We start from the raw sequence: 24,911 nt of genomic DNA, 5'->3' as shown, positions 1-24,911 counted from the left end.
AAGTTATCACACTTTTTTGGACATACAATTGTAGTACCTTATACTACCTTACAGCTCTTTGGGAATTGTACACACAGGTAAATATTGACAATTATGTGGGATGGAAATTTATAGGGAATTCTTAACCCATTATTCCCCTTCTAGTGGCTGCTAGGCTGCTGGTTTCCACAGTTACTTCTAGCCAGACTATTGTTCTTCATTGCTACTGTACAGTGGGGATCAAAGGAAGGTCATAGGGCCTGTTATACACTTCAGAGTGAGATTCAGCCTGTGTTTTCTGGAATTATGTACCTTCAATTGTTTCAAGCCTTTGGTTACTTTCCAGAGTTCTGAAAAAAAAGTTGATTTTGCCAATTTTTACCAGCATTCTTCTTGCCTTTATAGAGGAGCTGCTTTTCAGAGGTATTGCTCTGCCATTCCTGAAGTGCTTCTTCTCCAAACATATTTTTAGTCTACATGTTTAATGTTGAATGTTCACCTCAATATTCCCATTACTCAGGCTAATCTTAAGTAAATAAATATCTAAAGAGGGAGAAATCCAAATCCAATATATCACATTATCCTCGCTTACTAAATTCAAGCGTAATTTACCTTGGCTGTGAATCTAGCAGGGGCTGCTAATTTTTCTGTCATTATAGAAAAACTGTATATCACATACTGTGGAAAAAGAAGTGAACAACATGTTTTTAGTTTGATTTTACCTTAAATTGCTTTCTAGAGTTGGAACTTGTCCAGAACATTTCTGTGCAGATTAATTCCCACTTTCTTTAATAAATTAATAATATATCCTCTATAGCTAACAAATGTTGTAGCTCAATTTTGTATGTAAATCGATGTTCAACATTGTGCATTATATGTTTTGTTTATATAACTACCAAATTACAGAACTTCCAGATGCTCCTGCTTATAAACAAGTCTGCATCTAAACATTAACTGCTTAATGTTTAGATGCAGAAAAAAGAGCCTAAATGTTCTCCATAAAAGTAAACTATTACAATGTCTCATAGCCAAGATATAATGTTATGTATCTGTTGGCCATTTTTGTTTTCTTTTTTTAATTTATATTTTTCTTGTACGAAATTAAGAGAAGCCCTATATGGTCTGCTAAGGAAGATACAAAATTTTACTCTCTGAAATTATGTGATCCTAGTCATAAGGGTAGAATAATATACTGAAGTAATGATTATCACTATTGTTATTTACAAGGCATTTACTTAGTAATCTTCAGGCACTAAATGGCTGTTTTACCCTCCCACTTCCTATTATCCTCCTTTTCATTTCCAGGGTTTCATTTACTCCTCTTCTGCTCAGTATCAGCCAGTTGCGTTCTGAACATATTCATGGATCTATAACTTCATTTATTCATTTTTTATACCAGGTTATCACCTGTAAGCTCTTTCAGTGAAATAAATAGAACTTATGTGTTCATTTTTATCTGCCTAATTTCATCACATTGGCTATATAGGAAAACAGATATAAAATATATTATAATGCACTATCATAGTATTTTATACATATCTTTGAGCTTATAAAATGGTTGTTTCACATAAAATTGTTAATATTTGATTATTTTGACTTTCAGAAATGCAATTTCATGTGATCCAACTTAATATAATTATGTCTGAAATGGGCGAAAATCAGATGCCTTCATAGAACAGGTGGAATTTGATCTCAGTTTAGGATTTATTTTTGGAAACTGAATTTGATGATTATTACCTTAAAGTATCTGCTCTCCCATGTTCATTACAGCATTATTTACAATAGACATAAAATCCACCTAAGTGTCCATCAACAGTTGAATGGATAAGAAAAATGTTATATATATATATATATATATATATATATATATATATATATATACACACACACACACATGTATATGTTATATACATATATATTAAATGTTATATATACATATATGTGTGTATATATACATATATACATATATGTGTATATATACATATATACACATATACATATATATATATATCACCTACAATACGTGTATATAAGATCATATTATATATATATAGGTGTGTGTGTATGTTTGTATAATCTTACCTAGCATAATATATATATATATATATATATATATATAAACCTACACACACTCACCACACACTGGAATATTATTCAGCCATGAGAAAGAAGAAAACTATACCTTTTGTGATAAAATGGGTAGAACTTGAGGGCATTATACTAAGAGTAATAAGTCAGACAGAGAAAAACAAATACTTTATGATTTAACTTATATGAAGAATCTGAAAAAGCTGAACTGATAGAAACAGTAGAATGGCGGTTGCCAGAGGTATGAGATGGAGGAAATGGAGAGATGTTTGTCAAAGGGTATGAGCTTCTAGTTACAAATTCAGTAATTTCTGGGAAGCTAATGTACAACAAAGTGAATATAGTAAATATTACTGTGTTATATACTTAAAGCTGCTAAGAGAGTAAATCTTAAATGTTCTTACTATACACACACATAAATGGTAATTATGTGAGGTGATGGATGTGTTAACTAATACTAATATGGTAATCATCTCACAAAATATACATGTATCAAATCACCATGTATACCCTGCACAACACTGCATGTAAAGTATATCTCAATTAAGCTGGAAAACATGTAAACAATAGTAGTTACTCTCTAATCTTAAATGCAATTCTATTCTCCTTTTGCCCCTTAAATTTATTTATGATAGATAAAATTTGTTTATCTCTAGACAGATAGCAATCAGTCATACCACATATACCGGTTAAAATGACTTCTGCTGGAAGAAATTGAAAACCTGAATTAAACTGGCCTAATGAGTGAGAACTTTATTAGCTTGCAACTGGGAATCCAGAGGAGTATGTGTCTCAGGATCAACAAACCGGTAGTTAGGTGGTTTCATTTTACTGTGATTCCCTTATGTATGTTTTGTTTGCTGGCTTCGTGTCTTATGCCATCATGTACAAAGAACAATGCAGGACATCTTTTATATTTGATTTCACTTTAGTGCAATCCCTTCCCAGAAATCCCTGAATATATATATATATATATATATATATATATATATATATATATATATATATATATATTCCCATGGCTAAAGTGAGTAAAAAACCCCGTTCTTCAGATGGACATCTGCTAATTGGTTTAGGCCTCATTTTTAAACCAGTCCGTGCTAAGGGGTTGAGATTACTCTTAGCCTCTTCAGACCACTCCAGGAAACACTGATTATGTCATTGCATGAGAAATATGAGACATTGGCTGTTAAAATGAATGTACATTTGGATTGTTCAGTGAAATGCAACGAAAAACAATGAAAGAAGAAAATAATAGGCACTGTTCAGCTAAGTACCAACTCATGGTACGCAGTGAAATGTAGAAGCATTCTATGGGAGAACTAAAAAGACTCTCATCTCCTATGGTTGGAGAGAACCATTTGCTAAAAATCATGCCCAAGACCTGAATAGAAAAATATTGTAATGACTAGCTAAATGATCGTGTAATATACAAATTTGGATATGACATCCTGTGAAATTGGGCTGCCACATATCGAAATAAAATATATAATTTGAAGCAATGACCATTTTGTGACACTATATTCCTGATAGGTAGAATGCACAGGTCTGGGAACTACATTGCATGGAAATAAGATTTGCTCTTCTCATACTAACTCCTCATGACCCACTTGGAAATTTGCTTATATGTGCACAATTTTAGCCACTGCTGGAATAAAGAAACTGGTTCTTAAAGTGTGGGCAGTCATGGCTTGAGAGCAAAGGGGGAGGGGAAGTATGCTTTTGTCAGGGAACACAGGTAGGGTGCACTAATCTCGACCTTTAGTCAGGAATCTGTCTGCATTTGGACATTTTAGACTGCTTTTGACTGTAAACAAACCAGGAAAAGGAGTTTATTAAGTATTTAATGTCTATGTTCATTAATACTATCCTGAATGCCAACATGAAGATTCTGGTACAGGAGAGATTATTCTTACTTAAATATAATATTAATTGCTTAGGCCTCTCTTTGCCTCTATTTTTATCCCTTGAGGAATGTGAGAAGAATCAGATATCGTCCTGTATTTAACAGGATCTACTGTAAATGAGGATCACAAAAAAACATATTTGGAATTTATACCATGTTTCCCTGAAAATAAGACCTAACCGGAAAATAAGTCCTACCATGATTTTTCAGGATGACATCACTGAACATAAGCCCTAATCTGTCTTTCGAAGCAAAAATTAATATACAACCTGGTCTTATTTTCGGGGAAACACGATAGAGAAGAAAGAAGAAACTGTTCTTCTTCCAAGAGTCTCTTTGGAATACAGGAATAATCCTGGGTCCTTACACTTTGGAATCTGAATAATATTTCCAGGGGAAGATAAGACTTGTGTATATAGCTTTACAACTCAAGGGTTATGTCCATACCTCAGGGAAGTTAGCGGACCTCAAGAGTGTAAGAAGTCAATGCAAGAAATACTGATGCTACATCAATATTCTGTCAATGAGTTCCAGACCATTTCCAACTGGCAGTAATTGCATCTCTTTGCCTAAAAGTTCTGGTTTGTTTGTTTGTTTTTACTGGACTTGGAAGTTACTTTGAACAGGTAACAGATTTGAATATCAGATAATTAATACTTCTTGAGAGCATACCTATACTATAATTAAAGGAAAGTGAGTAAAAAACCCCGTTCTTCTGCTCTTGCTGACAGAGGCATGTTTAACATCATTTCTAAAATTATTTTTGTGTAACTATGTTTAAAATGTAATTATCCTAACTGAAAGCATTGTCGGAGTGACCTCTGGGTACCTTATCCCACAGGGATTTGTGGTGATGGTAATAGGTTACACTCTTTTTTGATAGTAAGACTGCTGAATAGAATGTTGAAATATGTAACCTAAAAAAAAAGATAGCTGACAAGCAGAAGGCTGATGTTAGATCCCTAAATGAAAAATTTTTATTATTCATCCAATATTCAGACCTGAGTTATATATCAAACCCTGAACATGTGGATTAAAGTGGAGGCTAGATCTCTTTGGCGAAGAACCTTGTAAACTCTCCAAAGGAAATCGGCTGTCATTTAATGGAGAAACTGTAAACTCCACTAAAAAAAATATAGACAAAAAATATACAAACAAGAAATACACAAATGGAAAAAAAAAATGTACAAAATTCCTTCATGTGCTATTAGATACTAGCTCTTAATTGATTCTGATATCAGAGAAACAAAAATATCATCATTATTTCTTAAAAATGCATAGTTAGAATGATATATGAAACAAATAAGCAGACTGTCTACTATGGAGCCTACTATGGCCTATAAAGAGTATATGTCAGGAAGGGACATGTAAAAGCTCCAGAAACTACCTATTTTAGGCCAAGATGGTAAAGTAGAAGCAATACTGATCATCAGATACTTTACAATGACTAATGCAATGTTCAAAACTTAAAAGGTGAAAATGGAGTGAATCGCATCATATCCCAGTTTAATTCAGCTGTACATGCTTTGTGGGAAACAGCAAATGAGTTACGGCAAATGATGGAATGTTAAGTGGTCGCTCCAATCTTAGCAGTTGTGCTGGATGTGGTACCTTTACTGGAAGTGATCAACACAACCTCTAATTCTTGGATTGTGATAATTGACTTGGGAAATAATTTATTTTCTGATCACCAAAGGGGGTCAGAAATATTCACAAGAGACCGATGGATTGTCTCTCAAGATGGATTTATTGATCTTTAAAAATTATATTTGTTTTCTATTTTATTAATTTATATTATCATTTTCATCATTCTGCTTTTTTGGGGTTTTATTGCTTTTATTTTTGTAACTTAAAATGGATAATGAGCTCATTGATTTAGGCTTTATTCTTCCTAATATATGCACTGAAGTCTGTTGCCTTCCCTCTAATTACAACTACATGACGTTTTGATATGTTGAATTTCCATTATTACATAAACTATTTTCTATTTTCCATTATGATTTATAAATATAAAGCCTAATATTCAAACATTTTAAAGTTTACTCTTTTTATTGTTACCATTGATCTGTAGCTTAATTTCACAATGGTCATATTGTATATTTTATATAATTTAATTCCCTGGAAATTTATTGAGACATGACTTAGAGCCTAACATGTGGTTTATTTGGGTAAGTACTCCATAGCACTTTAAAATAATATGTATTCTATTATTATTACATTGCTCTACATAGGTCAAGCAGATCAGATTTTTTAATCTTGAGCTGAGATTCTATATATTATTCTTTTGTTTTGTTTTTTTCCTGGTTTGTTTATTCTGTCAATCATTAGAAGATATTTGCTAAATCTCCTATTCTGATTATGGATCTGAAAATTTCTCTTTTTAGTTCTGTCAACTTTTGCTTTATGTGGTTTAAATTTAGGTGCATACTCACGTAGGATTATTATTTTCTGATGTATTAACCTCTTTTTATTTTGAAACATCCCTTTTTTTTAAGTAATGTTTTTTGCCTTATTAATATTGAAAAGCCAGATTTTTAAAATAACATTTGCATTTTATGTCTTTTTGCCATTCTTTACTTTAAAGCAGGGGTGTCCAAACTTTTTTCAACGTTTTTTACTAAGGGCCGTATGCGGTAAAATACACAAACAGCCTGGCCACTCACTTGAGGTGAAGTACATATTGCCTCACCTGGTTTATTTAAGTAAACTAAATATATTTTTGGAATTTGCTGTGGGCCAATTAACAATGGATTGCGAGCCGCCGTTGGCCCGCGGGCCTCAGTTTGCACACCCCTACTTTAAAGCTTCTGTGTATTTAAACTGAAATGTGCCCCTGTAAGCAACATATGATTGAGTATGTCTTTGTTTTGTGTACGTTTTTATTTTTTATTTTTATTTTCAAATAAAAGTTTATTGCGGTGACAATTGTTAGTAAAGTTACATAGATTTCAGATGTACAATTCTGCAATACATTATCTGTATCTCACATTGTGTGTTCACCACCCAGAGTCATTTCTCTTTCCATAACCATATATTAGACCCCGTTTACTCTCTTCTAGAGCCCTGCTCCCCTCACCCTCCTCACCCTCTGGTAACCCCTAAACTATTGTCTGTGTCTATGAGTTTTTGTTCTTTCAATTGTGTGTCTTCTTCTTTTTCTGTTTTTGGTTTATATACCACATATCAATGAAATCATATGGTTCTCTGCTTTTTCTGTCTGACTTATTTCACTTAGCTTTATGATCTCAAGATCCATCTATGTTGTCACAAATGTTCCTATATCATCTTTTTATACTGCTGAATAGTATTCCATTGTGTATATATACCACAACTATTTTATCCATTCATCTTTCAAAAAATATTTTGGTTGTTTCCATTTTTTGGCCTCCATAAACAAAGCTGCAATGAACATTGGAGCACACTTGTCTTTATGGATAAATGTTTTCAGATTTTCTGGGTAGATACCCAGGAGAGGGATTGCTGGGTCATATGGTAATTCTATTCGTAATTTTTTGAGGAACCTCCACACTGCCTTCCATAGCAGGTGCATCAATCTACATTCCCACCAACAGTGCGTGAGGGTTCCCTTTTCTCTACAGCCTCTCCAACACTTTTTACTATTTGTCTTGTTGATGATAGCCATTCTAACCTGGGTGACGTGATAGCTCATTGTGGTTTTTATTTTCATTTCTCTGATGATTAGTGATGTTGAGCATTTTTTCATTTGTCTATTTGCCATTTTTATGGCCTCTTTGAAGAAATGTCTCTTTAGGTCCTCTGCCCATTTTTCAGTTGCGTTGTTTGTTTTTTTGATGTTGAGTTGTATGAGTGCCTTGTATATTTTGGATATTAGCCCTTTATTGGAGGCTCTGTTTGTAAAAATCTTCTCCCATTCAGTTGATTGACTCTTTATTTTGTCGATGGTTTCTTTAGCTGTGCAGAAGCTTTTAAGTTTGACATAGTCCCATTCATTTATTTTAGCTTTTACTTCCATTGCCTTTGGAGTCAAACTCATAAAACGCTCTTTGAACCCAAGGTCCATAAGCTTAGTAACTATGTTTTCTTCTATGCAGTTTATTGTTTTAGATCTTATGCTTAAGTCTTTGATACATTTTGAATTAATTTGGTACATGGTGACAGATAGCAGTCCAGCTTCATTCTTTTGCATGTGGCTTCCCAATTCTGCCAGTACCATTTACTGAAGAGGCTGTCTTTTCTCCATTGTAGGTTTTTTGCTTCTTTGTCAAAAATTGTCTGTCCATATTCATGTGGTTTTATTTCTGGGTTCTCAGTTCTATTCCATTGGTCTACGTGTCTGTTTTTCTGCCAGTACCATGCTGTTTTGATTATTTTTGCCTTGTAGTACAAGCTAAAGTCAGGGAGTGTGATACCTCCAGCATTGTTCTTTTTTCTTAGGATTGCTTTGGCTATTTGGGGTCTTTTGTGGTTCCATACAAATCTCATGATTTTTTGTTCTATTTCTTTAAAATTGACATTGGGATTTTGATGGGGATTGCATTGAATCTGTATATTGCTTTGGGTAATATGGCCATTTTAACTATTTTGGTTCTTCCCATCCATGAGCATGGAATGTTTTTCCACTTCTTTGTGTCTTCTTCAATTTCTTTTAAAACTGCCTTATAGTTTTCAGCATATAGGTCTTTCACATCCTTGGTTAAGTTTATTCCTAGGCATTTTATTCTTTTGGTTTCAATTGCAAAAGGAATTGTGTTTGTTTTTTTTCATATTTCTTTCTCTGATATTTCATTGTTAGTGTGTAGGAATGCAATGGACTTATGTACAATGATTTTGTAGCCGGCAACTTTACTGTATTTGTTTATTGTTTCTAATAGCTTTTTGGTGGAGTCTTTAGGGATTTCTAAATATAGCATCATGTGATCAGCAAAGAGTGACAATTTAACTTTTTCATTCCAAATTTAGATGCCTTTTGTTTTTTTGTCTTGCCTGATTGCTCTGGCGAGGACTTCCAACACTATTTTGAAAAGCAGAGGTGATAGGGGACAGACTTGTTGTGTTCCTGAATGTAGAGCAAAGGGCTTCCGTTTTTCATCATTAGTTATGATATTAGCCTAGTGTTTGTCATATATGGCATTTATTATGTTAAGGTATTTTCTTTCTTTCTATTCCTGTTTTATTAGTGTTTTAAACATAAATGAATATTGTATCTTGTTAAACACTTTTCCTGCAACAATTGATATGATCATATGATTTTTGTCCTTTATTTTGTTTATGTGATGTATCACATTGATGGACTTGTGTATGCTGAACCATCCTTGTGCCCCTGGGATGAACCCCACTTGGTCGTGATGAATAATCTTTTTAATGCATTGTTGTATTCGATTTGCTAGAATTTTATTTAGGATATTTGCATCTGTATTCATCAGATATTGGTCTATAGTTTTTTTTGTGTATGTATGTGTTAATTTTACCAGGTTTTGGTATCAAGGTAATGTTGGCCTCAAAAATGAGTTAGGGAGTATTGTCTCTTCTTCAAATTTTTGGAAGAGTTTGACCAGGGTAGGTATTAGATCCTCTTTGAAGATTTGGTAGAATTCACTAGTGAAGCCATCTGTTTCCAGACTTTTGCTTTGGGGAAGGTTTCGGTTTCAGATGACTGATTCAGTTTCCTTACTGGTGATCGGTCTATATAGATTTTCCAATTCTTCATCATTCAGCCTAAGAAGGCTATATGTTTCTAAGAACTTGTCCATTTATTCTAGGTTATTGAATTTGGTGATGCATAGTCCTTCATAGTACCTTGGATGATCCTTTGTATTTCTGTGCATCCGTGATAACTTCCCATCTTTCATTTCTGATTTTGTTTATTAGTATCGTCACTATTTTTATCTTAGTGAGTCTAGCCAAGGGTTTGTCAATTTTGTTAATCTTTTCAAAGAACCAGCTCTTTGTCACATTAATTTTGTGTATTGTCTTTTTGTTCTCTATTTCATTTAGTTCTGCTCTGATTTTTGTTATTTCCTTTCTTCTGCTGACCTTGGGTTTCATTTGTTCTTTCTCTAGTTCTTTAAGATGTAATATGTGGTTATTTATTTGTGATTTTTCTTGTTTCTTGAGATAGGACTGTAGTGATATAAATTTTGCTCTTAAAACTGCTTTCGCTGTGTCCCAAAAATTTTGGTAGGATGTATTTTCATTCTCATTTATTTCTATGTATCGTTTGATCTCTCTCTTATTTCTTCTTTGACACAGGCATTCTTTAAAAGTATGTTGTTTAATCTCCACATATTTGTGTTTTCTCCTGCTTTCTTTTTGCAGTTGATATCCAGTTTCAAAGCCCTGTGATCAGAGAATATGCTTGGTATTATTTCAATCTTCTTAAATTTGCTGAGTCTATTTATATGTCCCAGTACATAGTCTATCCTTGAGAGTATTCCATGTATACTAGAAAAAAAAAAAATGTATAGTCTGATGTTTTAGGATGAAGTGTTCTATAAATATCAATTATATCCATTTCATCTAATGCGTCATTTAGGGCTGCTGTTTCTTTATTTATTTTCTGTTTGGATGATCTATCTATAGCTGTTAATAATGTATTTAGGTCCCCTAGTGTAATTGTGTTTTGGTTAATTTTTCCCTTTAGGTCTTAGTATTTGCTTGGTATATTTCGGTGCTCCCTGGTTGGGGGCATAAATATTGATGACTGTTATGTCTTCTTGTTGTGTAGTCCCCTTTACCATTATGAAATGTCCATCTTTGGCTCTTGTTACCTTTTTCAGCCTGAAGTCTGTTTCATCTGATATCATTATGGCTACACCTGATTTTCTCTGGATACCATTTGCTTGGGGTGTCAATTTCTACCCTTTCACTTTGAGTCTATGCTTGTCCTTGTAGCTGAGATGTGTCTCTTGGAGACAGCATATGGTTGGGTTTAGTTTTTTTATCCAATCTGCTACTCTGTGCCTTTTTATTGGTGAGTTCAGTCCATTTACATTTAGGGTGATTATTGGTATGTGAGGATTTCCTATAATTCTATCTTTAGTTTTCCGGTAAGACTGTGTCTCCGTTGTTTCTTTACCTTTTTGTTGTTGTCTATTATTTCTGTATGGTGGTATTCTATGATTTTTCCCTCTGTTTCTTCTTTTATTATAATCTGTATTTCAGTTCTGGATTTTTTTTGAGTGGTTACCCTTAAGTTTATGTAACAAAAAGTTTGATATTTAGAGTATTCCATTTTTTTCAGCATGCTTACTTTCTCCATTTCCATACTCTGGTTCAGGCCTTTACTCTCCCACCTTTTATGTTTTGGTTGCCACAAATTGTCCCTATTGATGGTGATCGAATAGCCTCCTTTAGTATTTCTTGTAGTGCAGGTCGTATATTAGAAAATTCCCTCAGCTTCTGTATGTCTGGAAAGGTCTTTATTCCTCTTTCATATCTAAAGAATATCTTTGCTGGATATATTATTCTTGACTCATAATTTCTCTCTTTCAATAGTTTGAATATTTGGTTCCACTCCCTCCTGGCTTGCAGAGTTTCTGATGAAAAATCTGATGATAATCTAATGGGCTTTCCTTTGAAGGTTACCATCATCTTTTCCCTGGCTGCCATGAGGATTCTTTCTTTGTCGTTGATTTTTGACAGCTTCAATACAATGTGCCTTGGAGAAGGCCTGTTGTGGTTGAGGTAATTAGGTGTTCTATTTGCTCTTGGATTCGAGGACCTTTTCTTTCCACAAGTTTGGGAAGTTCTCGTGTCAACTGTTTGTTTAAATATACTCTCTGTTCCCTTTTCTTTCTTCTCCTTCTGGTATGCCCATTACTGTTATATTGTTCTTTGATGGAGTCAGACAGTTCTTGTAGAGTTCTTTCATTTCTTTTAAGTCTCTAGTCTCTTTTTTTTTTCCATCTGTGTCATTTCCAGATTTCTATCTTGATGTCACTGATTCTTTCTTCCATCTGGTCAACTCTGCTACTTAAGCTGACTATTTCATTATTTACTTCTTTTATTGCATTATTGATCTCCAGAATTTCTATTTGGTTCTTTTTTAAAATTTCAATCTCTTTCGTAAAATGTACATTTTGTTCTTTGATTGTCTTTCTGAGATCAATAAAATATTTTCTGTGTTTTCTTGCTTCTTGTTGAGTTTTTTCAGAACTGCAATCTTGAATGCTCTGTCATTTAAGTCACATATTTCCATATCTTTAAGTTCATTTTCTGGAGACTTTTCATTTTCTTTCTGAGCTGTCTTGTTGCCTTACTTATTCATGGAAATTAATGATTTATTATTCTCTTCCTAGAGATAATGATTTATTATTCTCTTCCTAGACATCTACAGGAGTAGGTTCTGCAAAAGGTTGATAGAAAGAGGTCTTTCTTTGTTTTCTAGTAGTTGTTGGTAGAATGTTTTATTTTCTCTCCAACAGCAGCCTTGTGTTCTTTCTCACACTGTAGTGTTATGTTTTCTCTTCACTATTCTGTCTTCTCACACAATGGGGGAATTCCATGGATGACGGGCTTCTCCTCTGTGAATAGTTCACCAGGGTGCTCCCTCTGTGGGGGGATGTGGAGAGCTTCTGAAGTTCCAAAGCTCTCCTCCACCAGATTCAGAGCCTATGTGTTTCAGCAGCTCTAAACAGAAGGATCTGCCCAGATAGGTGGGGACAGGGGTGGGGTGGGTTGTGAGAGGTAGCCCAGAGCAATGGCAGAGACCACCAACATAGCCAGTCCCCTTCTGAGGCTCACTCTCCTTTGCCAGATCTAGTTGGGCTATGAGTCCATTTCTGTGGACCACAGTTCTCAGAACTGCAAATATTCTTTTCTATTGATCTGACACGGCTACTGTTCTGCTTCTAGCTCTGGGCAGAAGGGGTTGGGGGCTAGCTCTGGGAGGGTAGAAAGGGGTGTCTAGGCTCAGTGCTTAAGGCTTCTGTTCTCTGCTTGGCAGTGAAGGCTTAAACCACTGTCTTCAGCCTTCTTTCCGCAATGTTTGCTCCAAGGTCTCTGCCGTGACCATTGGTTCAGCCATGTTATATGCTGTCCCCTCAGCCCTGTGGGCCATAAGCAGAGTCCTAGCAGTCCGAGTTCTTTCCTCTCCCACAGCTGCAGTAGTTCCTGGATGCAGCAAGCTCTTAGCTCTGAGCTAGGTCTGCATCCTGTGCCTGCACGGCCCCGTTTCCTCACTTCTCCTTTTCCTCCTCTCCCACTTACACAATTTGCCCACCGTTAGGTGATTTCAGTAGTGCTCTTCTTAGTCTTACCTGTCTGCTGCACAGGGAGTCCTTTGTAGAGTTATAGTTGTTCAATTTGTTATAAATTCCAGGGAGATTTCAAGAGGCTCACCTCATGCCTCCATTTTTATGATGTCACTTCACTCTTCCGTGTTTGCATTTTTAAAGAGTTCAATTTGGCAAATCTTGGTGTTTAATTCGTTTGCCCTAAAAACAATTATTACTGGATTTGGGTTTTTGCTATCATAATACTGCTTGGTTTCTGTTTTCCCACTGAGCTTATGCTAATTTAATCATTTTTTGCTTTCTTTTATTAGATAAATAAAATAATTAAAAAAAATATTTTCTCTCTCCCTTAGCTTGATATATATATATATATATATATATATATATATATATGTAATTTTAATATTACTTTATTAGATGACTTAAATATTACATGTTTGATTTATTAGTATTTCCAAATATGCTTACTAATTAGATTTTTGAGATTATACAATTCTAGGAACTTGGAATACATACTCCATTTAGTTTCCTTTTTCTGGTGTGTTATTGTTAGCATACTTTTTAATTTTGTACATATTCTGTGATGCCTAGACTTTAATTATTGTTTTACATAGCTGTGACTTTTTGCATACTTGCATTCTCCTGTTCATTTTTTTTTTTTTTAATTCCTTCCCACGTTTTTGTGTTTTCTATATGTGGCAATTTTCTTTAAATCTGAGGAATACCTTTTAATATTATATTAGGTACAGATTTACCAGTAACATATGCTCTGACCATTTTTTTTTTTTTTTTTTTTTTTTTGGCCTAGTATTGTCTTTCATTTCTCATTACTTTTGAAATCACCTGGTGTACATTTCTAGGCTGTATTGGACTAACCCTCTGAGAAATTAATTATAAACTCTGGATAGAACATTGAAAAATATATACATTTTGAGAGTACTGTAGAGTTGACAGTATAATGAAAAAAAAGGAAAATGGAGAGCCAATCATTAAAAGGCAAAAGCTGGAAGAAATTTGCATTTATATAGCAATTTTACATTTGTTTCATTTATATAGCATGAGATATACCCTAATTCTTGTGAAGCAAAGCAGCTAAAACTGAAGTATAAAGATGTAATCTTTCTGGTTTGAAAAATTTGAGAATAGAGCTTGAGCCTTCCAGAGCAGTAGCAATGCGAAGGGTTATACCCCCTAGACAGAGACACATACATATTTGGGGGAATCCAAAAAATGTGTGTAAATTATAGGCAGGTTCTTGGATGACCCCAGAATTCTACTTTCTAAGGGAAATTCTAAAGAGCTCAATGTAAAGGACAGATGGAAGTTAGAGGGAACTTAGCAGATATTTCAGGTTCTGCTTACATAGGGAAAACAGGTTTATATATTGTTCCAGCCAAATTAATACCTTGCTACAACAAAATTGTTGTTTTTCTTCAGAAGATAAATGAAAAACATTCCCTACAATATGTCACCCACAATGTTTTATTATGCAATAAAAAATTTCTTGACATAAGTAGAAACAGAGAAATATGAGCCAGAGTCATGAGAAAAAGTAATCAATAGAAACTAACCCTGAGATGATCTATCGTTAGAATCAAAGGCAAGGATTTTAAAGCAAGTGTTGTAAATATGCTTTTATGCTTCATAGAATATATGGTCATAATTATTAGAAGTTTGTGCATTCTATGCAGAGACATGAAAACTAGAAAAATAAAAATAAAAACAAAGCCATATCTAGAATTCAAAATTACAAAAGTAGAAAAAATGCAATGGATCAAATTAAAATCACATGTAGACTGCATAAGGAATGGTCAGTGAAGTTGATAATATAGCAGCAGAAATTTTTCAATCTGAATAACAGGAGGATAAATAAAGAGAGAAAACATCAACGACAAGTGGGACAATATTTGAGGGTAATTGAAATTTCAGAAGTTAAGAGAAAGAAAATGTATTTTTGGATTGTTTGTCTTTTTGATGTTGAGTAGTATGAGTTGCTTATATATTTTGGATATTATCTCCTTATTAGAGGCATTGTTTGCAAATATCTTCTCCCATTCTCTTGGTTACTTCTTTGTTTTGTCAATTGATTCTTTTACTGTGCAAAAGCTCTTTATTTTGATATAACCCCATTCATTTATTTTGGCTTTTACTTCCCTTGCCTTAGAGGTCAAATTCATAAAATCCTCTTTGAACCCTAGACATATAAGTTTAGTACCTATGTTTTCTTCTATGCAGCTTATTGTTTCCAGTCTTATGTTTAGGTCTTTGATCCATTTTGAGTTAATTTTGGTACATGTTGACAGATAGCAGTCTAGTTTCATTCTTGTGCACATGACTTTCCAGTTCTCCCAGCACCATTCATTCAAAAGGCTTTCCAGAGACCTGAGTACACATTTCTCCAAAGAGGACATACAGATGGCCAATAGACATATGAAAAGATGCTCAACATCACTAATCATCAGAGAAATGCAAATAAAAACAAAAATGGGATATCACCTCACACCGGTTAGAATGGCTGTATTCGAGAAGACAAAAGCTATCCAGTGTTGGAGAGGTTGTGGAGAAAAAGGAACCCTCATGCACTGTTGGTGGAAATGAGGATTGGTGCAGCTGCTATGGAATGCAGTGTGGAGGTTCCTCAAAAAATTAAGAATAGAATTACCATATGATCCAGCAATCTCTCTCCTGGGCATATACCCCAAAAACATCTGAAAACATTTATCCATAAGCATATATGTGCTCCAATGTTCATTGCAACTTTATTTGCAGTGACCAAGAGACTGCAACAACCAAAGTATCCTTCAATAGATGATTAGATAAAGAAGATGTGGTATATATACACAATGAAATACTACTCTGCCATAAGGAAAGATGAAATACTGCCATTTGTGACACCATGGATGGGTCTTGAGATTATTATGCTAAGTGAAATAAGTCAGACAGAAAAAGTTGAGAACCCTACGACTTCACTGGTATGCAAGATATAAAACTGAAAGCAATAAAGGAACAAGACAAACAAATAAAGAAACAAAAACTCATAGACACAGACAATAGTTTTGTGGTTACCAGACGGGGATGGGGGAAGGTGGTGATAGAAGTGGGTAATGGGGATCAAATATATGGTGATGGTTGGAGAACTGACTCTGGGTGGTGAATGCACAACGTGATATGTAGATGGTGTATTGCTGAAGTGTACACTTAAACCTATGTAATTTTATTAACCATTGTGACCCCAGTGAATTTTAATTAAAAAAAAAAAAGAGTATGTATATTTTTAATAAAGTAAATGATGGTAAAATCTTCCCAAATATGGTGACAAATAAGAACAGATTCAAGAAACTAAAAAATATTGAAGTAGTATGAATACAAAGAAAACCACACTGAGGTATAACACAGTCAAATTTTTGAAAACCAAATGTAAGAAAATAATCTGGAAAGCAGCATAGAAACATGATACGTTATTGACATGATGAACATTTAAAAAATATTTGTTATTTCCAATCAGAAATAGTGGAGCTGGGTGGCAATGGTAAAGTATTGTAGACAGTTAAAACAAACAAACAAAAAAAAGTCAATGCAGAAATCAATATACAGTAAAATATTATTCAAAAATTAAGGTGTAGTGAAAGCATCTTTCAGTGATTTAAATGCTGAGAAAACTTTTCTTTGCATAATTGCCCTCTAAAAAATGCTGAAGAAAAAAATCATTAGACTAGAATTAATAGTAACATTGGGCTTGGTAAATGAAATGATACTGTAGCAAGTTTCTAGATTATATTTGATACAGTACAATTGTAATGTTAAATCAACTGTGGTTTGTTAAAATATGTATGGTAATCAGCAGAGCAAATATTTAAAGTAATGCAAGGAAGCATAGCTGAAAAGACAATACAGCAAATAAAATGTACTATCACACCAATTTTATTAACATAAAAGTAGGTAGAAAAGAAATGTTGCAGGAAAAAATTGTTGGGATTTATAGAAAAATAGCAAAATCAGACAAATGCAATCGTTTAAAAATTATATAGAAAATAAATGAGCTGACATTTCAACCAAATGTATGATTTGTCAGACTGGATCAAAATGCAAAATATATTCTGTCAACAAGAGATGGGCTTTAAATAAAAAGGCATAAACCAATATAAAATAATTGAATGAAAATAAAATGTTAGGTAAAAAAACTAACCATAAAGAGTTAGAGTAGCTCTATTAATATCAGATAAAATCGACTTCAAGGCAAAGATTTTATTGTTAAAGAAAAAGAAGCAGATTCCATAAAAATAAAAGTGTCAGTTATTCAGGAAGACAAAAAAGAAATGTATGCACCACATAAAAGTGTTTGAAACTATATGAAGTAATAACTGACAAAATAGAGGCAGAAAAGAACAAATTCACAATAATATTGGAGATTTTAACACTCCTCTTTCAGTAATTGATAGAATACATTACACCCCCCAAAAAAAATCATTCAGGATATATAGTTTCTGCATAATACTATAAACCACATTGGCCTGGTTGAAATTATAGAAGATTATATACAGTCACTATACAGTACACATTTTTTTTCCAATTGCCCAAGAAACATTCACCAAGATAGATCTCATACTGAATCATAAAAGAAAAAATAAATTTCGCAATTGAAAATATTGGAATTTTACAGAGCGTAATTGCTGACTATGATAGATTAAATTAGAAATTTGTACTAATTGTAAAAAAAGACTAAATATTTAAAAATTAAATGACATATTTTTAAACCATGAATTACAGAAGAGATCAATAATGAAGTTATAAAATATTTAGAGTTGAATGATAATAAAAATACAACCTATGAAAATTTGGGATGTGTAACAAAAGCAATGTTTCATAGGAAAAATTTTAAATGTTTATATTACAAATTATTGTTTAAAATGAATATTCTAAGTTTCTACCTTCAGAAGCTATGAATAGATAGCAAAACAAATGAAAGAATATAATAAGAATAATAAGATATTGAGGAAAGAAATTAAAGACACAAATGGAAAGATAAATGGAAAGACATTTTGTGCCTATGGATTGAAAGAATTAATATTGTTAAAATGTCCATACTACTCAGAGCAATCTACTGACTCAGTGCAATCCTTATCAAAATTTCAATGGCATTTTTCAGAGAAAAAAAACAAACAATTCTAAAATTTATGTGAAACCACAAATAGTCAAAACAATCTTGAGAAAGAAGAACAAAGCTAGAAACATCACACTTCCTGATTTCAAACTATATTACAAAGCTACAGTAATTAAAACAGTGGTATTCACATAAAAACAAGTATATGGATCAATAGAATAGAATAGATATCCTGGAAATAAACCCAGGCACATATGGTCAATTAATTTACAATAAAGGAGCCAAAAAATTACAATGGGAAAGGACAGTCTCTTCAATACACAGTCTTGGGAAAATTGGACAGCCAAAAGCAAAAGAAGGAAACTGGATCTCTATCTTACACTGTACACAAAAGTCAACTCAAAATTAATTAAATATTTGAACATAAGCCCTGAAATTATAAAACTCCTGGAAGAAAAAATATGGGGTAATCTCCTTGACATCAGTCTTGGCTATGATTTTTGGATTTAACACCAAAAGCTCAGCCAGCAAAAGCAAAAAGAAAGAAAAATAAAAAAATAAAAACCTGCTGCACAGCAAAGGAAACCATCCACAAAATGAGAAGTAAGCCTACAGAAAGAAAAAAATATTTGCCAACCATGTATCTGATAACAGGCTAATTTCCAAAATATATACGAAACTCATATGACTCAATAACAAAAAAACAAAACAACAACACCAACAAAACAAACAAACAAGAAAACAAAACCAAATAATCCAGTTTAAAACTAAACAGAAGAACTGAGTAGATATTTTTCCATAGAAGACATGCAAATGGCCAACAGGTATATGAAAATGTGCTCAACATCACTAATCAAAACCACAAGAAGATGTTACTTCACACCTGTTAGTATGACTGTGATAAAAAAAGATGCAATAGTGAGTGTTGGTGAGGATGTGGAGAAAAGAAAAGGCTTGTGCACTGTAGTTGGAAATGTAATTTGGTACATTTGCAATGGAAGAATGTGCCTCAGAAAATTAAAAATAGAATTACCATGTAATCCATGCCTCAGAAAATTAAAAATAGAATTACCATGTAATCCCGCAATCCTTCTTCTGGGTATATGAGTGCAGTACTTCTGGAAGACTCTTCCCCTGCTGTAGCAGGCTAGTAGACTAGGGAAGGTGTAATATGAGGTATGACCAGTGGATATCAAGGTCATATGCCTACTGCTGAACACTTTTTTGCAATGAGTCCCTTGGTCTGAAGCAATGGTATACATCATCCCATGACAGTCGATCAGTCAACATACCTGACTTGTGATGGTAGAACAAGGTGAGGCACTGGGTACAAGACAGGCAATCTATACCTGGAGTACATTTAAATCCTAGTCAGGATAAATAATTTTCCATTACTTGGAGACATCGCAGGAAATCCGCTTGCCATGAAATAGGTGGTAGTCTCCTCAGTGAAGGTTCTGTAATGAGGCTCAGTGTTGGTCTTTGTTGTTTATGCTTCAGATATTCAACAGTAACAGTAACTAAATGTGCAAAGATAGCCTTCTTCTCTGCAATCACAGTTCTCAGTTCATGAGTCCATTTTACAATCACTGGGGTAGCTGAGGATATAGGCTGGATCACGTCTACTGACCTAGTAATTCTCTCTCCTGTTTTTTTAATATCTTTCTCTTTTTGCAGTGAATACTCTCTGATGGGCATTAATGTACAATACAAATATCCTCTCACTTTGTGCCAACTGACCAGTCAGCTAAACCATTTATACTGTTTGTGAGTCTGTGAGTATATCTTTAAATCAGGCCACGCCATTTTCCATAACAAGTATATCACTGCCCTGAGCTCTGCCCATTGGGGGATTTGTTCTCTCCAGTGTCTTTTAGGGCCATCACTTACTTACACTGTAAGGAAGCTACAGTCCATTTTTTTGCTTGCATTCCCAAACTCAATCAATGCTTCTATAAGCAGAAAACTATACAAGTTTATAGATGTAAACTGAGGGAGAAGGGTTGGCACAAGACTGAGATGGAGGTCTTGGCCTTCTGGACTTGTTTAGGCCAATTGCAAATATTCTGCTTCCATTATACAGGATTTTGTTTTGCTGAGATGACTTGTTGTTGGGTCCAGCAGCACCCAAATCTTGATGGATAATTCTGTGTACATGTATATTTATTGTGCCATAGTCAGATGTTCAATCTCAACTTGTGCTCAGTAGCATTCAAGAAACTTTTTTTTTTAAATAATTTTTTTATTTTAGAAAAGTTTTAGATTTACAGAAAAACTGAGAAGATAGCACAGGGAATTCTCATATACCTAGTACCCAGTTCTCCTTATTATAAAAACCTTACATTAGTATGATTGATTTGTTACAATTAATGAAACAGTATTGATGCATTTTATTAACCAAAATGCATATTTTACTCAGATTTTCCTCAGTTTTTACCTAATATCTTTTTCTATTCCAGGATATCATATTATAATACGTTTAATTGTCATGTTTCCTGAAGCATATATTGGCTATAACATTCTCTCAGACTTTCCTTGTTTTTAATGATCTTGACAGTTTTGATGAGTGCTGGTTAGATATTGTGTAAAATGTCTCTCAGCAGGGATTTTTTCTGATATATATATATATATATATATATTTTTTTTTTTTTTCTCATAGGATTTACATATTTTTGAAAGGGAGATCACACAGAAGGAAAGTGCTCTTCTCATCATATCACATCAAAAGTATATATTATCAATGTGACTTCTTGCAGTTGATGTTAACCTTGACAACTTGGCTGAGGTCCTGTTTGTCAGGTTTCTTCACTGTAAACTTATTCTTTATCTTCCCTCCATGCTTTGGTGTTTGGAAGGGGAACACTAGCACCTTCCAGACTTAAGGGGTAGGGAGATATACTCCATCTTCTGAAAGGTGGAATAGCTGCATAAATTGAGTTCTCTTGTATGGGAGGTTTGCTTCTTCTCCTTCACTGTTTCAATCCTGTATTTATGTCAATATGGATTCATGTACATGTACTTTATATTGTGAGTTATACTTTATTTTATTGTGAATATTGTTGCAGCTTTGGCCATTAGTAGCTCTTTCAGATGGCCTCTGTGCCGTTCGGCATACTACCATCATTGTGTTTTGTTCCCCCCCACCCCCCATAATGTAGTTATTTTTTTAGGCACAAGATGCTCCAAGATCACATTGTGTATTTATCCTTCTTGCCCAAGCCCTAGGAATCAACCATTTCTCCAAGGAGCCCTAGTTCCTTTTATTGGAGAATGGTGTGAGAAACCAAGATATGTGTTATAGGTGTGCAGTGGCTCCTGTGGAGTGGTTACTTTTAGGCCCTCTTGGCTGATTGAGCAAGGGAATATGTGTGTGCCTTCCAACCAGAATATAAACACAAATCTAAACATAGATGTATGTGTCTCTTTATCCATACTAAAGTCAAGTTTATTCTGATGTCTCTGACTTGAATGCATTACCACATGAATTTTTCTAGCCTGCTTCCCTTAGAAAGTGCTTTTCTGAAAGGTTTATGGTCTTTCCTGGCAGACAGCATAAGTCATTCCTCCAGAACTATAGATGTCTGTTCTTGGATTTGTAATAACCACATCAAATCTTTGTGGATGTTTCACATGGCATTGTGGCATGTTTTTCTCTATCAAACACACCACACCCCAACTATAATGTGATGTGCTGTGTCCTGTTGTCCTAGTATCACTGCTGCTTGTTCACATTCTGGACTGGCGATAGAAGACCTTTGTTCTCACCCTTTGTGGCCCAATCAACACTAGCATATTAGAATCATCTAATAAATGGGTTGGGACAATATTCCAAAGTGTAGAATAGTTTAACTCCAAAATCTGAAGATAACTACTTTTTGCTTCTTTTAAGTGGTAGGAGGTGTAAGATGCAAGATCTTGTTCTTTTCAATAGATGGGCTGCCCTGCTAAGCCCCAGAGCACCCAGATCAACCTAAAAGTTTCCCATATTTGGCAGGCCTCGGAATCTTTTTAGGATTCATTTCCCATTCTTCAGTGCCCACACGGGCTCAACAAGTAATCCAGAACATTTGCCATTTTTTGCCATGTGGGTCCAATTATCATGACATCATCAACATTGTGGGATAATGTGATATTCTGTAGAATGTACAGAAAGAACAGGAACAGGTGAATGAACAGTCCTAGGCCATGACAGTATATGTATAGTTTTGCCCATCCTTTGTGAATATGATCTGCTTTTGTTCCTATTTTCCTAAGCCAGTTGGGAGCCAGGGGACATTTGCCAAATCATTTGCTGCCTGTGTTCTGTGATTGGGGCTGCCCCTAGCTGGATTGCACATTTGGGTGGGCCCCCTGATTCGTCTGGGACACTGCTGGTGCTCCTTGGTCACGGGGCTCTTCAGTCACTTCTGGTCAGGTGAGGTCACAGGCTGTGTTCCCTTGCAGGGTGGTACCACTTGTTGGACTCCAGTATTGGGCAGGGCTGTAAGCTGGGCTCCACATCGTACTGGTCAGGTGGCTTCTCAGGCTGTGCTCCCCAACCAGGTGGTACCACTGACTGGACTCTGTGTTCAGGCGTGGCCGCAGGCAGTGCTCCGAGGATGGACAAGACATCAAGCTGTGCTCTGGGATCAGGATAGGATGCACACTGAGTGCCAGCATTGGGCGGGGCTGCAGAATGGTCGTTGTGGCTCTCTGGCTACGCTCTCTGGCTGTGTTCCACTTTGGGGCACGATTGCTGGTTGAGCAGTTTGGTTGGGAGCTGCCTTCGGCTGTCCCCTGCAGTGCTATTCTGCTAGAGACTACGCTCCATGGTCAGGCAGGGTGATTGTCTAGGCTTCCTAATCAAGTGGGGCGCCAGCCAGGCTGTGCTACATGGTTGGGTGGGGTCGCTGGCTGGACCTGCTGTCTGAGCAAGATCACAGACCACTTTCAGTAATGTAGCAAAGATGTAGGCTGGACTCTGCTGTAAACTGGGCTTTGTGTACCATAGTCTAGATTCTGAGGTGGTTCAATATCACTCTGCAGGCTCTCTGGTTATCTGGGACCAGAAGCTGTATTTAACAGTCAGGCAGTACTGCTGGCCTGGCTTCCTGTCAAACAGCAGATGTAGAATGGACTCTCTGGCTGCCTGGATTCTCTGGTCACCCTTCTTGGAACTGGACACTATACTCAGCAGTTGAGCAGGGCTTCAAATTTTCTTCCTGTCTGGGTGGGAAGTAGAATGGACTCCAGATCCAGTAAGGCTTGTTGGCCGGGGACCTAATCAGGCAGAACTGTCACCTGAGCTCCCTGGCCAGATGGGGGCACTGACTCGTCCCTGGAGATTGGCAGAACTGCTTGCTGGGATCTCTGCTCAAGCACTGCTGCTTGGGGGAATGCAGTCTGAGATCTCAGCACTTTTTGCTGCAAACCCTTCAACTCTTTCTGCTCTCCAGTGATTAAACCTCCCAGAGTCCCTGAGTGATCCCCGTGAGATGAGATCTGAATGGACCTCCAGGGAACTGTCCCATAATCAAAGGTAGCTGGATATCAACCTCGGGCTGTCTTTTCCCCACTGGAGTAACTGTAGGCTAGGGAGGCCTTTTTGGTGGGATGCTGTGTCAGCCTGGAGGAGTGCAATGTGGTTAGAGTGTAGCTGCTCCGCTTACCCCTCTAATGTGGTCCTTCTCGCTCTCTCTGTGGTCCTTCAGCCTGACTTCTGGGTTCTGGGATTTTCTCAATGGTATCTTGTTTATGGATAGTTGCTAGTTGATCTTGTGAAGGGGATTGAAGTCAGGAATGACCTACGTTGACATCCCGATAATATCACCCAGAAACATATTATCTTCATGATAATAAACTATATTACCATTGTAAAGGAGGCTATTTATTGTTTAGATTGTTTAGGAAGATCACCTAAATATGGAAATTAAAAATTGTATCCCCTGTCCATTGGAGGCTTAGAGCTTAATCTGTTTATACCATCCTGATCAGCACGCTTGTTATGCTATATTGAATATTAGATGATTATGTGTCAGGTAAATGTGTTGGTTAGTTGGAATATTCATTCTGGTCCCCCTACCACTTCGACTGAGAGAGATTTTCATTGTTTATTTTAATATATAAAATTGTACTAAACCTGGGAATTCATATATGTGATGCCATTTAATCTGTCATGTAAATTAATCATGCAAAATTAAGTCAGTATGCATGTCTTTGAAACTTGTTTCTATTTTCTTTATGTAGTCTAAGTTAGTCATGAGATTGGCTACTTCTCTGAATTTGCTTTCTTTTATGATGTATGTCATACACAGGTTAATATGTTTAAATGGCCCTTTTCCCAATTTTCCTGATTTTTGATTCATGTGAAAAGTTGTGAATCAGATTGAGTTGCCTAAATGAATCCTCACTGTCCCCCAAACTTCCTGTGTGTTTGCAGCCTGTTTGAACATTTATATTTAGAATTCTCAAACTTGCTCAGGGAGTAAGAAATATACAACAGAAACATCTGTTCTTCTTGGCAAACTATTTCATGCTTTTTTACTTTTTCAAGGTCACGAAAAATACCTAGGGATTGGTTTCATATCTGAGGGGTTTAACATTTCTTCTTCATGTTAACCTTATTGTAGTAATTTAAACACAA

This window comes from Rhinolophus sinicus, chromosome 1 (assembly GCF_057876585.1).
Source record: "Rhinolophus sinicus isolate RSI-liver-muscle chromosome 1, RSI-T2T, whole genome shotgun sequence".
Classification (NCBI taxonomy): Eukaryota; Metazoa; Chordata; class Mammalia; order Chiroptera; family Rhinolophidae; genus Rhinolophus; species Rhinolophus sinicus.
Note: the sequence above shows the minus strand (reverse complement) of the source record.